The 19,344-nt window shown below is 42.2% G+C and overlaps 1 long non-coding RNA gene across 1 annotated transcript; it reads left to right on the forward strand.

The window, feature by feature from the left end:
- The first annotated feature begins 274 nt into the window (after nt 1-274).
- LOC124043030 lies at nt 275-14,589 on the forward strand. Its single transcript, XR_006840243.1, has 3 exons — nt 275-347; nt 13,464-13,610; nt 14,255-14,589. It is a non-coding gene; the product is annotated as an uncharacterized LOC124043030 (long non-coding RNA).
- The last annotated feature ends 4,755 nt before the right edge of the window (nt 14,590-19,344 follow it).

The following is a 19,344-nucleotide window of genomic DNA, read 5'->3' on the forward strand; positions in this document are numbered from 1 at the left end:
GCTAAATGGCATATATTTGTTAACACTTAAATTTGCAAGTCACGGTCTCAAAGGATAATACACAGACTTCACTCGCTCTCCTGCCCTTTCTCTCCTTGTCTCTTGCTCATACACCCGCTCAAGCACACACACACACACACACACACAAACACAGCAGCTCACCAGAGTGTGAAAACAGGCAGCAGGCAGGCAGGAATCTGACCTTTAAAATGTGCAGTGTCAAAGGAGTCTATTCCTGGTGCTAATGCATCATGCAGATACACAATAGACCAACCTTGGACTAATGTCTCCAGCTCCACTCCTTTAACAAGCAAGCCGTTACAAGTTCACTAACTTCCTTTATGAAGGTCAGTCAGTCAGTCGACTTCATTTTTCATGAAGGTCGACCAGCTTGTGTGTGTATTTGTGTGTGCGTGCGTGGTTATGCATGAGTGTGTAAGTAAGTATTACTACTGAATTGATATTTAGACATGATCGCCACAGGCTTAGAAACATACTAGCATCCGCTATGGTTGTGAAATTGGTGATAGAACAGTTCCAACATGAACAATGTTCATCAATTATGCTATGAGGTGTGGTCCTTCTGTAGCTCAGTTGGTAGAGCATGGCGCTTGTAACGCCAGGGTAGTGGGTTCGATCCCCGGGACCACCCATACGTAGAATTTATGCACACATGACTGTAAGTCGCTTTGGATAAAAGCGTCTGCTAAATGGCATATATATATATATATATATATATATATATGAGTGTGCATGACACATATGGACCCTAGGATAGCAGTAGGTCAGGTTAGGGGTGTGAGGTTTCCTCACTGAGAGTCTGGAGCACTGGAAGGTTACACTGGGGCCAAATGGCAGGGTCTACAGTCTGTCACACAGGTCAACTGACACACAGATCCCCTCTACATTCACATGTAGATAAAGGCTAAGATAAGATAAGATACGATAGATAAGCTAAACACACAATGGGGAGCTAAGTATGCACACATTGACACATACTCACACAGACATAAACCCATGTACACACTCAACTGTATGCATGCTCAGGTCAATGCTAAAAAGCAGGGGAGTGCATCCTCAAATCAAGTCAGTCAAGTTACCTGATGACTATAGTGATCAGAAAATGTATTATTTGATTTGCCTGTGGATTCAATCTGTTGTCATACAGCATGGCACCACAATCATGATCACTTAGTTGTTGTTAAGCAGAGTTGTTGACTCGGGTTACATGGATGACTTTAAACTCAATTTGATTTTTTTGTTAAATAATAAGTTGAGACTTGACTTGGATTTGGAGCCTCAAGACTCTGGACCCGACTTTGACTTGAGACTGATGACTTGAAATTATCTGGCCAGGTTTTTAAATGTTTTGTCACTCATTTTGTGGCACAGAGTCTCCCTGGATTACTCTCCACACAGCCATAGACAATAGCAGCAGCATCTCCCTTGCAAAAAAAGTGTAACAGATTGCCTAGTGAAACGCACACTCGGCACTCCGATTGGAACAGCAAACTGTCAATCAAGGCAGGTTGGGCAAACTAGCAAACAGATTGCTGATTTACTGTCCAGCTATAGGATTGGGAGCAGCGCTAACATGACATTGTATGGTGAGAGGATTTCCATAATAAACATGCAGCTCCAAAAATGTATGAAGAATATTAACTTTTTACTTTGAAAGCTCACTAGCAATTGGGCATCAAGCAACAATTACTAGCATAGGCCTATGTAACCGGTGTGAAATAGCTAGTTAGCAGTGCGCGCTAATAGTGTTTCAATCGGTGACATCACTCGCTGCTTTTGTGGAGCAATAAGTAAAGATTCTTCAAGGGTGTCAGTTGTTGGTACCGGCATAAGACTCCTGAACATCTAATAAAATGGCTACCCAGACGATTTGCATTGCCCCCCCCCAACTATTTTATGCCGCTGCTACTCTCTGTTATTATCTATGCATAATCACTTACATGTACATATTACCTCAATTACCTCGACTAACCGGTGCCCCCGCACATTGACTCTGTACCGGTACCCCGTGTATATAGTCTCGCCATTGTTTTTTTACTGCTGGTCTTTAGCTACTTGTAACTTTTATTACTTATTCTTATTCATATTTTTTAAACTGCATTGTTGGTTAGGGGCTTGTAAGTAAGCATTTCACTGTAAGGGCTACTACACCTGTTGTATTCGGTGCATGTGACTAATACAATTTGATTTGATTTGTGCGGGGGGGTCCCTGGTTCGAGCCCGGGTGGGGGCGAGGAGAGGGACGGAAGCAATACTGTTAAATTGGTGCCGTGACCCAGATCAACAGCATCAATTTAACAGTATTGCTTCCGTCCCTCTCCTCGTCCCCACCTGAGCTTAAACCAGGGACCCATTGCACACATCAAAAACTGTCTCCCACGTAGCATCATTACCCATCGCAAGGGAAACAACTACTTCTCAGAGCGAGTGACGTCACCGATTGAAACGCTATTAGCACGAAACCAGCTAAGTAGCCAGCCATTTCACACCGGTTACACATACTGGAAATTTGGTATGTCATAATGTCTTGAAGTTGATAATTTTCTTATGAAGCTTACAATTGGAATTTGTTAAATGAATCATTGGCCTACTGTGGTGAAGATAGAATATAGGCATGTCTCTCCACTTGTGCTCTCCAATCTAACGCCATTAGAGAGCGCTTTGTTCTCTTGTTGAAATGTTTGCTGCTTCTTTCACATGTTTAAATGCATTTGTGGCAAATCTACAGTATGTTCCATCTCATCCTACAAGCATTGCTACCATTTCATCATTCCATAACATACCGTTTATTGCAACACTTAGACATTTCTATTGCATGTTTGATAACATACATTTTCATTTACCACTTCTTACCCTCTGAGTGGGCACAATGTTTATTGTGCACATGAACGTTCGCAAGACTAATGAGGTAGAAGTAATGTTTACTTAATTCAATGTATGGTTTCCTTTGTTCATATTTCTAGGGTTATGTCGGAGTTGGGTGTGACTGTATTCTATGTCTATTCTTCTTCTTCTTCTAAAGGGGAAACTAACGCTACACTTATTAAAACCCACCACCTTATTCCACTACTTTAATCCTATCTGATCCTACCCCAGGCCAACTACCTGAAAGTATGGGGCACTACCACTCAACGCAACATGTAACTCTTCTGAAGTCAAATCTCGTATCCCCAATCTCTCTCTGCAGATGCCACCACAACATCTATTTTCTGTGACTTACTCTCCATCTCCGGGGTACAGTTGATAACCATTGCTATGAACACTAAGAAGCCAACCTTACTCTCCATCTCCGAGGTACAGTTGATAACCATTGCTATGAACACTAAGAAGCCAACCTTACTCTCCATCTCCGTGGTAACCATTGCTATGAACACTAAGAAGCCAACCTTACTCTCCATCTCCGCGGTAACCATTGCTATGAACACTAAGAAGCCAACCTTACTCTCCATCTCCACGGTACAGTTGATAACCATTGCTATGAACACTAAGAAGCCAACCTTATACTCTCCATCTCCGCGGTAACCATTGCTATGAACACTAAGAATCCAACCTTACTCTCCATCTCCGTGGTACAGTTGATAACCATTGCTATGAACACTAAGAAGCCAACCTTACTCTCCATCTCCGCGGTAACCATTGCTATGAACACTAAGAAGCCAACCTTACTCTCCATCTCCGCGGTACAGTTGATAACCATTATTATGAACACTAAGAAGCCAACCTTACTCTCCATCTCCGCGGTAACCATTGCTATGAACACTAAGAAGCCAACCTTACTTGAACATGTATAACTCATAGGCCTATCGAACTGTTCTGGCACAGATCAACTGTTCACAGGGATCCTCTCAGAATCCCTCACCCTTGATCCACCCTCCTCTCACTGGTCTCACTGCCTCAGCATACAAGATTTTTTGCACTACTTTGACCCTGGCCACCTCAACCAGCCTCTCTCGCACCGGACACCTCCGATCACCAGCAACATCGGCACCCCTACAGTTGACACACACAACTTTTTCCACCGAAACTACACATTCCTCTCTCCCATGTCCTCCTGCACACTTCCCACATCTTGGAATCTCCCTCCTACACACTGCTGCGACATGCCCATGAACGTGACACCGCAGTGTATTTGGCACAAAAGCTAGAACAGTATAACTTGTATATCCCAACATTACTTTGTCAGGGGAAGACTCTGAATCAAAGCTCAAAAGAACAGACTGTCTCCTTTGTTTCACCACACTCCCCACCAAATCTGCATCACACCAAACAACGAGCGTCACAAACACCAGGAATCTTCAACTTAAATTGCTACACCTCCACAATTAACGCTACCCCAAAAATCAATCACCCCCTTCAATGGTGCCCTGAACCTAAGCACAAAGCAGGATACAGGTCTTTCCCCAAGTTGCGTCACATGGAGTGCCTGCTCCCTCCTATCTGAAGAAACACAAACAAACATCACAAGTTCACTTTGGGTTACTTTCACCGACTCAACAGCATCCACCATCTTTTCCACCTAACCTGAAACCACCCATGGGTCAGCCAAAAGGCCTGGTTCCACCACCTTCAAAAATCTCACTCCCACTGGGCCAAAGTATCTTTATCAAAACCATGTCCTTCAATGCGAGGCTCGGCTTTGAGCTCCTCATAACACATTATACTCGTTCAATTGCATTTTAGATTGTCTAACCAGTATATTGGTTGTAATTGCCTACTTAGTAATTGTATGACTTACTTGTGACTTGAATAATAGTGACTTGGTCCCACCTCTGGTGTTAAGACTAAATAAAGGCAAAGCAGTTACCATGACAGAAACATCAGTCTGGGGTATTTCTGGCTGCTGGGCCTATACAGTACCTCGACTTAGGCTAGTGGAGCTAATGGAACTTGAGTGTTGAACCCCATTTGGGAGGAGAATAAACATTGCACACACGATTTTCCACATCAAACAACGAAGAAGAAAATCGCAGTAACTATTTTATAACACATAAACAATATCAGAAGAAAAATATTCTAGAGTACAATTAAAACACGTTATGGCTGAACAACCGCAATTATTGTGTGTGTCTGTGCTTGTGTGTGTGTGTGTATCAAATCAAAGACAATCAAAGTTTATTGGTCGCGTACACAGTTTTGCAGATGTTATTTCAATGTAGCGAAAAGCCCATGTGTCTAGCTCCTACAATGCAGCAATATCTAGCAATACAATAACAATACACACATACTGCAAAAGCGGCAGAAATCCGGTGATATTGTAGAGAGAAGCTGTCCGATATGCACTGGGTTGTATCGTGCTGTGTAGACTGGCAGGTGATTGTCCAAGCTAAGGCTGGCTGATTCCGGGGGAAAAGGTGAGGACCGCGAGCCGTGGCTAACAAAGACTAGTAGCTAGTTACCTGGCAGATCCATATTGGGTGACGCGGGTTACTTTAAGACAGGAAGGTCAGTCAATATGGAACATTTCAAGAACTTTGTTCTTGCAAAAACCATCAAGCGCTATGATGATACTGGCTCTCATGAGGACCGCCACAGGAAAGGAAGACACAGAGTTAACTCTGTTGCAGAGGATATGTTCATTAGAATGAACTACACCTCAGAAATTGCAGCCCAAATAAATGCTTCACAGAGTTCAAGTAACATCTCATCTCAACATCAACTCTTCTGAGGAGACTGCGTGAATCAGGTCTTCATGGTCGAATTGCTACAAAGAAACCACTACTTAAACACACCAATTATAAGAAGAGATCTGCTTGGGCCAATAAACACGACCAATGGACATTAGACCGGTGGAAATCGGTGCTTTGGTCTGATGAGTCCAAAATTCTGATTTTTAGTTCTAACTGCCGTGTCTTTGTGAAACGCACAGTAGGTGAATGGTGTGGGGGTGCTTTGCTGGTGACAATGTTGTGATTTATTTAGATTTCAAGGCACAATTAATCAACATATCTCAAAGCTGTGTAAAGGCTATTTAACCAAGAAGGAGAGTGATGGAGTGCTGCATCAGATGACCTGGCCTCCCCAATCACCCGACCTCAACCCGATTGAGATGGTTTGGGATGAGTTGGACCGCAGAGTAAAGGAAAAGCAGCCAACAAGTGCATATGTGGGAACTCCTTCAAGACTGTTGGAAAAGCATACCAGGTAAAGCTGGTTAAGAGAATGCTAAGTGCGTGCAAGCTGTCATCAAGGCAAATGGTGGCTTCTTTGAAGAATCTCAAATATGAAATATAATTAGATTTGTTTAACACTTTCTTGCCTATTATATGATTCTCTATGTGTTATTTCACAGTTTCGATGTCTTCACTATTATTCTACAATGTGGAAAATAAAATAAAAATACTGGTACTCTATATATACACCACATGACCTTGAGAGGATTTGCAGAGAAGAATGAAAGAAACCAAGCTTGTAGCCTCATGCCCAAGAAGAGGAGAAAACCTACAAGACTGAAAGATCTTGAGTCAAGTCTGTTGATTCCATCTCGATCTGGTCATCCTCATCGTGGCACTCCAGCCCTCTGGGGCCTGATTGGTGTCACCTATTCCTCAGCCTCATCTAACACACCTGATTAAACTGATTGTATTTCAAGGACCAGAGTTGCCCATATTTATGAAAAGACTGTCACCATGGTCAACTGAAAAACATACATAGATTGTGCATCCAGGATGGTAAAACCCTTGGTCATTGTTATTCTATCTTCCGCGACGCATATAAGGCCCTCTCCCGCCCTCCTGTCGGAAAAGCTGACCACGACTCCATTTTGTTGCTCCCTGCCTATAGACAGAGACTAAAACAGGAAGCTCCCGCGCACAGGTCTGTTCAAAGCTGATCCGACCAATCGGATTCCACGCTTCAAGATTGTGTCGATCACATGGACTGGGATATGTTCTGCATTGTGTCAAACAACAACATTGACGAATACGCTGATTCGGTGAGCGAGTATATTAGCAAGTGCATCGGCGATGTCGTACCCACAGCAACTATTAAAACATTCCCAAACCAGAAACCGTGGATTGAGGGCAGCATTCGCGTGGAAATGAAAGCGTGAACCACTGCTTTTAATCAGGGCAAGGTGTCCGGAAACATGACCGAATACAAACAGTGTAGCTATTCCCTCCGCAAGGAAATCAAACAAGCTAAGCTCAGTATAGAGACAAAGTAGAGTCGCAATTCAACGGCTCAGACAAAAGAGGTTTGTGGCAGGGTCTACAGTCAATCACAGATTACAAAAAGAAAACCAGTCCCGTCGCGGACCAGGATGTCTTGCTCCCAGACAGACTAAACAACTTCTTTGCCCGCTTTGAGGACAATACAGTGCCACTGACACGGCCCGCTACAAAAACCTGCGGACTCTCCTTCACAGCAGCCAACGTGAGTAAAACATTTAAGCATGTTAACCCTCGCAAGGCTGCAGGCCCAGACGGCATCCCCAGCCGCGTCCTCAGAGCATGCGCAGACCAGCTGGCTGGTGTGTTTACGGACATATTCAATCAATCCCTATACCAGTCTGCTGTTCCCACATGCTTCAAGAGGGCCACCATTGTTCCTGTTCCCCGGGTCTCGACCCAGCCCTGCTTAACTGGGTACTGGACTTCCTGACGGGCCGCCCCCATGTGGTGAGGGTAGGTAAGACGAGTGAGGGGGGGGGGGGGGAATTGACATGGTCTCATCAGTAAGGTGTACCAGTATAAATACATGTACTCTGGTTGGACAAGGGGTACTTGTCAAGGCAAATAATGCATTTCTAAACAGTCTATACAGAGATTGTGGAGCCATTGATACATTGAGGAGCTGAGGGGAGGATGCTCCCGTGTAAATGTAAAGGGAGCTATAGGTAGAATTGACTCCGTACATCTCCTAGTTGAACTTTTCACTGGCATCCGAGCCATTAGAATAACAGAGAGAGATACAAATGAATGGTGGTTTGTGTGTGTGTCACAGTGTGTGTCTCACTGTGTCTGTTACCAGAGTGGTATACCACAAAGCATACTAGATCTACTCAGGGTTTTCCAAAGCTAGCCAGCATTACATTCCAGGTCAGGCTTCATCCGTACTACGGGAGTGGATATCGCTCGCCTGCCCGCTTGCCACTAACTCTAGTGGGCATGTAAATGTGCATGCATGTTGCACATGGCTAGTCAAGCAACAAACTCTTCATTGAGACAATGCTGAAACATCAATCCAAGGGCAAGTCAATGCCACATTTTCATTTGTGCCAAAATCAAAATGAAATAAAGATTTTCTTGCAAATTCAGCAGGCTATGGTGTGAAATAGTCTTTATCTTATGAATTATCGTTAGTTCCGTCTTTGGTGTGCTTATCAATGCATGACCACCTTTTTCCCACTCTTATTTCTCATTATGTAATGTGATATATATTTTGTTATATATTTTTTACACACAAATATTTCATCAGTCGTCTTCCTCAAATGAGGAACGGAAGGGAGGGAATCTGATTTCATTGGTCCTCAACTCGTGGCTCATACACTTCATTCAGGATAAATGGAGTTAACCCTGAGTTGGCCTGTGTACCTGACTGGATTTTGATAAATGCTCAACATCGCCAATCAAAATAAAAGTTCAACCACATATTCAGACATTTAAAGTTTGTATGAGAAAACTATTTCTAAAACGCATAGGCCTACTTTCAGTTTAGAGAGAGGCTTGCGCTGATGTGCCGACAGAACTTAAGCAAATCGTACAATCTGGTTGCTACTGTTGTTAGCAAGCCAACTTCAGCTTACTAATACAGGTTGCTACTGTTGTTAGCTAGCCAATTTCAGTTTACTAATACAGGTTGCTACTGTTGTTAGCTAGCCAACTTCAGCTTACTAATACAAGTTGCTACTGTTGTTTGCTAGCCAACTTCAGCTTACTAATACAGGTTGCTACTGTTGTTAGCTAGCCAACTTCAGCTTACTAATACAGGTTGCTACTGTTGTTTGCTAGCCAACTTCAGCTTACTAATACAGGTTGCTACTGTTGTTTGCTAGCCAACTTCAGCTTACTAATACAGGTTGCCACTGTTGTTAGCTAGCCAACTTCAGCTTACTAATACAGGTTGCTACTGTTGTTTGCTAGCCAACTTCAGCTTACTAATACAGGTTGCTACTGTTGTTTGCTAGCCAACTTCAGCTTACTAATACAGGTTGCTACTGTTGTTAGCTAGCCAACTTCAGCTTGCTAATACAGGTTGCTACTGTTGTTAGCTAGTCAACTTCAGCTTACTAATACAGGTTGCTACTGTTGTTAGCTAGCCAACTTCAGCTTACTAATACAGGTTGCTACTGTTGTTAGCTAGCCAACTTCAGCTTACTAATACAGGTTGCTACTGTTGTTAGCTAGCCAACTTCAGCTTACTAATACATACTCTTAAGAGTAGATTTACCCCATTAATGTACTTAGTAATCTAAAGGTGTTTTTTTCCATATAAGACACACATGCAATCTTCCATCTGAGAATCAATTGAATGTTCTTAATCTTGATATACCCATTGGGGTCATAAAGGGTAAATCTGCAGTTCAAATGTTATAATGTTTAAATGAGTGGAATGGGTGATGTCTTACATGAAACAACTAGTTTACATTACCAAGTACATTAATGGGGTTAACCTACTCTAAGAGAATGTATTAGGCTGTTTGAGAGAAGGTTTGAATCCTAATCAGCCCATCCAATGTGAGTACATCTGTTGTTGTACATAAGATCAATAAAGCTACTCCAGCAGTAGTCAAGATGCTTATGTTGAAAAGCCTTGTTAGTGCATAGGTCAAATTAGCTTTTTGAATTTTCTTCAGACAAAAGCCAATATTTCACTTAACCGTTTTTTGTTTAATATATATATAAAGGTGGTAAAAACAGTATGTAAAAAATATTCAAGTGACCAGTGTTCGATGACTCTGTCTACACAGGGCAGTGCTCTCTAAGGTGCAGGGTAGAGTACAGGATGGTGACAGTGTCTAAGGTTCAGGGCAGGAGGCCAGCTATTGATGACTGTTAACAGTCTGATGGTCTGGAGATTAACAGCTTCTATCAGTCTCTCGGTCCCAGCTTTGATGCACCTGTACTGTCTTCTAGGTTGTAGCAGGGTGAACAGGCCGTGGCTCAGGCGTCGGAAGTCCTTGATGATCTTCTTGGCCTTCATGTGACACCGGGTGCTGTAGATGTCCTGGAGGGCAGGTAGTGTGCCCCTGATGATGTGTTGGGCAGACCGCACCACCCTCTGGATAGCCCTGCATTTCCGGACAGTGCAGTTGCTGTACCAGGCGGTGATACAGCCTGACAAAATGCATTCAATGGGGCATCTGTAGAAGTTAGTGAGGGTCTAAGGGGCGAGGGCCACATGTTTTCAGCCTCTGAAGTGTCTGTATGTGTGTATTTGTCAGCACGTTATTTGGTCCGAGCAACTTGTTCTTTCAGCAGCAGAGTTCAGACGGTTCGGTAGCAGTTACTCACAAACCAGTCAAGAACAAGTGAACAGAAACACTCAAGTCTCAGATGGGAGGTTGTGTGTGTGTGTGTGTGTGTGTGTGTGTGTGTGTGTGTGTGTGTGTGTGTGTGTGTGTGTGTGTGTGTGTGTGTGTGTGTGTGTGTGTGTGTGTGTGTGTGTGTGTGTGTGTGTGTGTGTGTGTGTGTGTGTGTGTGTGTGTGTGTGTGTGTGTGTGTGTGTCTCAGGAAAGTAGGGGGATGTGTTGTGTGTGTGGGCCTTAACATAATGATGTTCCATTAAGGATTTAATATAGAGCATGTTTTTATACACCAGGTGAAAATTTGAATTTGTCATCACGTTGTTAATGGTGGTGTTACATGACCTTGAGGTGTGTGCCGAGAACAGTGTGTGTGTGTGTGTGTGTGTGTGTGTGTGTGTGTGTGTGTGTGCGCGTGTTTACACACGTTTATACATACTCTATTTCTTGAACTGCATTGTTGGATAAGAGCGTGTAAGTTAGAATTTCACAGTAAGGTCTACACCTGTCGGCGCATGTGACAAATACAATGTAACTTGATTTAAAGTGTGTGTGGATATGTGTGTGTGTTAATGTGAGTGATTGCTAGTGTGGGTGTATATATTGTCCTTGTGCACGCAAGTGTGTCTGTGTGTGTGCGCACGTGTGTGTGTGTGTGTGTGTGTGTGTGTGTGTGTGTGTGTGTGTGTGTGTGTGTGTGTGTGTGTGTGTGTGTGTGTGTGTGTGTGTGTGTGTGTGTGTGTGTGTGTGTGTGTGTGTGTGTGTGTGCGCGCACGTGTGTGTGTGTGTGTGTGTGTGTGTGTGTGTGTGTGTGTGTGTGTGTGTGTGTGTGTGTGTGTGTGTGTGTGTGTGTGTGTGTGTGTGTGTGTGTGTGTGTGTGTGTGTGTGTGTGTGTGTGTGTGTGTGTGTGTGTGTGTGGTGAGTCTAGAGGGGATTCAATATGTGTAGATCAGAGTGGTGGTATGAGCGAACGGTTGGTGGTAATGGATGTTCAACATTAGATCAAAATACATTTTATTTGTCACATGCGCCGAATACAACAGGTGTCGACTACCCTGAAACATTTCCTTACTGTCCCTTCCCAACAATGCAGAGTTAAAAAAAGAAGAAGAAGTAAAATATTAACACAAGAGGAATAAAATACACAAGAATGATACCAATTCCAGGAATGATTACCATATCAGCACCTTGAATAGATTAGGGCATGGGATGAAGCAAACTTCCTTCAACTGAACAACAGCAAAACTGAGGCCCTACTTGTTGGCACCCTCCACCAATAACCCACCTCATCATTGCAGGACAGGACATCCCTCTCTCCGCTTCAGTTTCCAGTCTGCAGCTTGATTCCTCCCTGACCGTTGCGGCCATATCAAACAACTGTGTAAAGCGGCATTCGATCACCTCAAGAACAACGCCAAACTCGGTACCGCCCTCACTCAGTCTGATGCAGAGAAGCTTGCCCATGTCTTTCTCCCCTGATGGCTGGACTACTGCAACACACTCTTCATCGGGATCCTTGGCAGGAGTCTCCAGAAGCTCCAATACATCCAGACCAGAGCTGCCAGGATCCTGATGAAGGTGCTGAAACATCATCACATCACCCCCATCCTGGCATCTCTGCACTGGCTTCGCGTCTCATTCCAGATTGAATTCAAAACCCTCATTCTGACTTTCCAGTGTATTCATGGTAATGCCCCTCCATATCTCAAATAACTGCTCTCCCCACAGACACTGGGCTCCTTTAAAACAGGACTAAAGACACTCTCTTCACTGGGCATCTCACATCTGGGTTTCCCTTTTTAATCTGTTATTGAGCCAGTGTAATCATATTCCAACTTCCTCACATATTTTCCTTTTTCATGTTTGATGTCTTGTCAGAGGTTGTGGAAGGCTTTCTTGCATGTGTCCAATGCAAATACTGCCTGTAATCCATTGTATCTGGTTTAGATATGTTAGTATGATCACTGTGAGGACGACGTTGTCTATGCACTTATTGTTGAAGCCTGTGACTGGTGTGGTAAACTCCTCAATGCCTGAACATATCCCAATCCCAGTCTGTACTCGGAAAGCAGTCTCGAAAGCTTCATCGGACCACTTTGTATTGATCACATCACTGGTTCTGTTTGAGCCTTTGTTTGTAAACAAGAAGCAGGAGGATAGAGTCGTGGTCTGATTTGTCTAAGGGAGAGTGAGGGAGGCCCTTGTATACATTTTTGTGAGTCGAATAAAAGTGGTCTCGAATTTCAGCGCCACTTGTGGGCCAGGAGACGTGTTGGTAGAAGTGATGTTGAATGGTTTTAAGTCTCCCCGCGTTAAAGTCTATGCAATTTGTTTGGTAACATTTGCTTACAGTTCGTTGAGTGCCAAAGTGGTGTTGACAGCTTACATGAGGTATTCTACATCAGGTGAGCAAAAGCTCACAATTTTCTTCAAACTGGAAGTAGCAGACCAGTTGTTGTTTAAGAATAGGCACACCCCTACCCCTTTGGACTTGTTTTGGACTTGTCTGACGCCGTCGTCTGTCTTGACTGTCTTGTCTGTCTTGACGCCGTCGTTCGAGTGTGTCACTGCATGGAGAGCCCAATGAGTTATATATTCATAGATTCAGTCAGTCAAGTTTCTGCAAACTGTATAATATTGCAGCTTTTCAAGTCTCTCAAACGAACCTTACCAATTTTTGCTCGAGTCACTGGACATTTGCCAATAAAACAGAGTTGAGTGCCAGTTAATTTTCTCTTCGTTCCAGTTTCACCAGGTAGCCTAGCGTGTTGGGCCAGTAACCGAAAGGTTGCTAGTTTGAATCACCGAGCTGACTAGGTAACTAGGTAAAAAATCTGTTGACTTGTCTTTGAGCAAGGCACTTAATCCTAATTGCTCCTGGGTTGGTGTCAATAATGCCTCTCTCTCTCTCTCTCTCTCTCTCTCTCTCTCTCTCTCTCTCTCTCTCTCTCTCTCTCTCTCTCTCTCTCTCTCTCACCAGATTCCTGGTATTCCAGCTGGAATCAGACAGGACTGTGCAGTTTTTCCTGCTAATAAGGAACGCCAGGAATCAGTTTTATCCCACTCAGAGTCCACAAACCCCAGAGTTTTTAATTATAGAGAAAATCCAGAGCAGCAAGAAGAGAATGTAAGGATGTAATCAATAATTCATTACTACGCTTTACTGGACAAATCACACACTGTGATGACTGTGATATGTTGTTAACTACCTTAGTTGAGCAAGTCATTCTGGATAAGCGTGTCTGCTAAATGACCAAAATGTAAATTTATATGTGAAAATTAATATACATAAGTGAACTGCAAAGCACACTGGAGCAGAGCTCATTAGAATAATACTCAGCATGTTTTGCAATTTTTCATTTTTACATATACATTTGTATTTAGTTCATTTAGCAGACACTTTTATCACACCATAGTGCTATCAGACTTTTGATACCAATGCAGGATGAAAGAGGTACAGAAATGTGAACCAAAATAATAAAATGACAGTATTTTGAAAATTCAAATAACAGTATTTTCAAAATACAAATTACAGTGTTTTGAAAACATACAAAATACATTGGAGTATTGTTTAAAAAAGCTCAGAAGTCATTAAAATATGTATTTCAAATACATGTAACAGAAATACTGCCCATCTCTGCACCTATCTAAACATACATTGTTTGTGAGATCAGATATAATCTTAGTGTTAATTTGTTGAAATTTCAACTTTTTTCAATTTCACAAAAAATTTGCACCCGTCAAAATAAAATGTTCTTTCTTCTCCTTCAGGTGATGTAAGTGTCGAGTGTGTTAGATCCCTGACGAAGCTTCAGCGTTCTCATTAGAGTTCTTTCAATGGAAAGCCAATGTATCCCATTGATCCCATTTCAGCCATTACTGGGGTGTGTTTGGCAGATCATTACAAACATTTACTACAGGCACAGGCAAGAGAATGAAAGAGTCACAGGAGTAAAATGAAAGCAATCAATCTACCCCTCCAACACAGAAAATAGATGGCAAAATAAAACTAATCAAAAACAGTGCACTATAAAGGGAATAGGGTGCCATTTGTATTTCTCATTCACTCAGACCAGACAGGCGTCAGAGGAATGATATTTGGCAGTGTGTGTGTGGGTGTGGGGGGGGTTGTGTGAAGATGAAGAGTAGTCCCAGGACGTTGAGTGACATTAAACCCAGAGCAGCGTCACAGCTTTTGCATGCAAAAAGGCTGGCCCTTAGACAGTCAGAGAGGCTTTCTATAACAGTCACAGGGAATGAAGATGAGCTGGGCTGAGATGAGCAGAAGGAGGGGAGAGAAAAAGAATGAGAGAGAGAGAGAGATTCAGCCTTGGAATGCCAGTTATTTCACTTTTGTTTATTGTTTATTTCACTTGCTTTGGTAATGTAAGCACATGTTTTCAGTACCAAGAAAGCCTATTTGAAGAGAGAGCGAGAGAGAGAGAGAGAGAGAGAGAGAGAGAGAGAGAGAGAGAGAGAGAGAGAGAGAGAGAGAGAGAGAGAGAGAGAGAGAGAGAGAGAGAGAGAGAATTGACAGCCCAAAGAGATATAACATTTGACTAGAACATAATAATTTATGAGAGAGAGAGATGGGTAGAGGATTCGGTGATATGGTGTAAGTGACGTTCACTTTACTGCATCCAAATGGCACACTATTCCCTACACCACTTCTGACAGGGTCCATATGGGTGTGGTCAAAAGTAGGGAACTATATAGGGAACAGGGTCCATTTGGGAAACTGATCTGTTCTGGAGGAGCTGACTTGGGCCTGTAAAGGAAGCAGTCACATTCAGATCGTTTCATGAGGTAGTTTGAAAAACAGACACTTTTCAGAACTCAACTCTTCTAACTCCAGACTAGTGCTGTTGGGAGAAGTGAGGAACAATACTATCATTACATTAATCATGAAATTAAACCGTGAAAAGAATGCTGGAGATGCTTTCCATTTACAAAATCCTGAGAAAGAGAAGTGAGAGACTGAGGGAGGAGAGAGACTGAGCGAGGAGAGAGAGACTGAGGGAGGAGAGAGAGACTGAGGGAGGAGAGAGAGACTGAGGGAGGAGAGAGAGACTGAGGGAGGAGAGAGAGACTGAGGGAGGAGAGAGAGACTGAGGGAGGAGAGAGAGACTGAGGGAGGAGAGAGAGACTGAGCGAGGAGAGAGAGACTGAGGGAGGAGAGAGAGACTGAGGGAGGAGAGAGAGACTGAGGGAGGAGAGAGAGACTGAGGGAGGAGGAGATCGGCTAGATTTACAGTTTTTTTTATCGCTTTGAATCCATTTTCTCAAATAAGAATTTTCACAACTCTTAGTACAAAAGTTGTTTCACAATCAGTCAATCACTTTGTCACCAACCTAGTCAGTGTTTCATCTAGAACATGTTTCACATTGCAATACATATTCACATAAGGTAATTGTCTTTCACTGTGCAATGCTCACATTACTTTTGATATGATTCTTTTCTCTTTTGTTAAAATATGTTTTACTATTATTCAATCTGACTGCTCTTAATTGATGATCACTTAAACCTTTGGGAAACCTATAGATTTTTACATGTAAACTGGTTTGTCTACTACAGATCTTGAAAACTACAGTACATGATGAAAATGTATATCTGTAAAGTAGAAACATAAAAAGTATAATATATACTCTTATGTACTTCTATGATGATGACTATTATGATTTTTTTATATTGACAAGATCAGTATTTAAAAAATCAAAGTTTATTGATCATGTAGTGGCGGTCGGTGTTGTTTACTGTTTATACGGTGGCCGATTTTCTTTATGAGTCGAGGAGCAAATTAGAGTAATCAACGTGAGAGACAAATTCAATACTGCCTTGCACAACCTTGACTGCATCTGGGGTGTAATGATTTGTCCAAATAGTTGCAAAACTGAATGTTTCCACTGTACAAAATAGGACTTGTTACATTTCTGTGATGTATGTAAAGTGTAATATTGGGATGAAAACATAAAATGTAATATATGTCAACTCTATATCTGACATGGTACAGATGTCTTTTTTTAAGCCCGTAACCATGTGTGTGAGGTGTATCCATTTTTTTCAAAGTAGATTTGTTTAAGACTACCAAAAATCTCTCAGTGTCAGGTACTGTAATTCACTGTACTGTAGCACAATACAAACAGTGTCAGGTACTGTAATTCACTGTACTGTAGCACAATACCAAACAGTGTCAGGTACTGTAATTCACTGTACTGTAGCACAATACAAACAGTGTCAGGTACTGTAATTCACTGTACTGTAGCATAATACCAAACAGTGTCAGGTACTGTAATTCACTGTACTGTAGCATAATACAAACAGTGTCAGGTACTGTAATTCACTGTAATGTAGCATAATGTGAAAACAGTCAGGTACTGTAATTCACTGTACTGTAGCACAATACAAACAGTGTCAGGTACTGTAATTCACTGTACTGTAGCATAATACCAAACAGTGTCAGGTACTGTAATTCACTGTACTGTAGCATAATACCAAACAGTGTCAGGTACTGTAATTCACTGTACTGTAGCATAATACCAAACAGTGTCAGGTACTGTAATTCACTGTACTGTAGCATAATACAAAACAGTGTCAGGTACTGTAATTCACTGTACTGTAGCATAATACCAAACAGTGTCAGGTACTGTAATTCACTGTACTGTAGCATAATACAAACAGTGTCAGGTACTGTAATTCACTGTACTGTAGCACAATACAAACAGTGTCAGGTACTGTAATTCACTGTACTGTAGCACAATACAAACAGTGTCAGGTACTGTAATTCACTGTACTGTAGCATAATACAAACAGTGTCAGGTACTGTAATTCACTGTACTGTAGCACAATACAAACAGTGTCAGGTACTGTAATTCACTGTACTGTAGCATAATACAAACAGTGTCAGGTACTGTAATTCACTGTACTGTAGCACAATACAAACAGTGTCAGGTACTGTAATTCACTGTACTGTAGCACAATACAAACAGTGTCAGGTACTGTAATTCACTGTACTGTAGCATAATACAAACAGTGTCAGGTACTGTAATTCACTGTACTGTAGCATAATACCAAACAGTGCCAGGTACTGTAATTCACTGTACTGTAGCATAATTCAAACAGTGTCAGGTACTGTAATTCACTGTACTGTAGCATAATACATTTTAAGGACCATTTTAAAACATGCTTCTAAAACGTGTTGGTATTAGATTAACTGGTTGTTAAAATAACTACATTGAAAACATATCCTTATGTTGTGTTTTGGTGATTAAACCAATGTACTCATTATACTTCACAGTAGACTTATATTTTCGATCAATGTTTGTGTGGTGAAAGATGTCTACAAACAAAATGAATGCATAATGAAAGGTTTTGAATATCAGACTGGCTGCTTTACAAGTGTTACCAGTTGTGAGTTTTGTACTAAGAGTTTTGAGAATTCACCACATGTGAAAATAGCACCAAAGCAATAAAAAAATATAAAAAAAAATAATTAAAAAAAACGTACTTCTTTTGTGCTTTTATTATGCAAATGCATGCATTGAGATTGTATTTTGTGTGCATATACAGTATGTGTGCATTTGTGTTTGTATGTGTGTGGTTGTGTGTGCAACAAGCTCTCGCAGTCTGATGTCAGAATTAGACGTTCATATCATTTTTCTCAAACTTGTTTAAGGTTTACTTTAGGCATTAACTCCAAATTGTTAAGGTTAGTGTTAAGGCTTGAGATAGGCTTAAAACAAAAATAAATCAATGTTATGTCGCTGGATTCAAACCTTTTTACACCAGAGGCAGACGCTTACTTGAAGGTAACAGCTCTCACTGTTGCCCCTTGTGCCGGTATCCAAATCATCTCCCGACGTCCTTAGACATTGATGGACGTCTAATACTGACTTGTATCACAGGTGACCTGGCTGGTGTGTGTGTGCATTTATGTGTGTTTGTGTGTGTGTTTGAGGCAGGGAATAAAATATTTAAATGTAGACGTTATTAGAGCAGACACTAAATAATTACATTCTTAAGAAAAGTTGATAATACCGTCAGAGGAGGACACACTTAAATAAAGTGTAGTCCTGGCTTCCCCATCACCCCCCCCCACACACACACACACACACACACACACACACACACACACACACACACACACACACACACACACACACACACACACACACACACACACACACACACACACACACACACACACACACGATACACAAACAAGCACACGCACGTGCACGGGCACACACAAACACACGCACACAGCTACCCAGCCCAGGGCCCCAAAACAACAACAGGATGAACGATGTGCGATGACTCTCATACAAGGTGATAAGATTGTTCTGATTAAAACGATTACTTCTGCCTGACCAATCAATCTGCTTTATGGTTTTGCCACAGAGAGAGATCCACAGACTGATGTTGTTTTGTTGTTTTTTTGGTACCTAATGCATCATTTATGATACGGGATGGGGCTGAGTCTCTGATGTACAGCTGCTCGGGCCAATGAAGAGATGAGAGAGAGAGATCTGTGTCTGTCGCGAAGCACTCAGGCTGGATGACCATACAGGTAGGGACCAAATGTTATCCCTCTCTCAGGCTGGTTGACCTTACAGGTAGGGACCAAATGTTATCCCTCTCTCAGGCTGGTTGACCTTACAGGTAGGGACCAAATGTTATATCCCTCTCTCAGGCTGGTTGACCTTACAGGTAGGGACCAAATGTTATATCCCTCTCTCAGGCTGGTTATATCCCTCTCTGTGTGTGCATGTGTGTGTGTGTTATTTGTATGCACGTACACAATGACACACACGCAAACTCACAAATTGTGCTTCCTTCTTTTACACTGATCTGACTGAAGGGA

The sequence above is a fragment of the Oncorhynchus gorbuscha genome, linkage group LG09 (assembly GCF_021184085.1).
Source record: "Oncorhynchus gorbuscha isolate QuinsamMale2020 ecotype Even-year linkage group LG09, OgorEven_v1.0, whole genome shotgun sequence".
Classification (NCBI taxonomy): domain Eukaryota; kingdom Metazoa; phylum Chordata; class Actinopteri; order Salmoniformes; family Salmonidae; genus Oncorhynchus; species Oncorhynchus gorbuscha.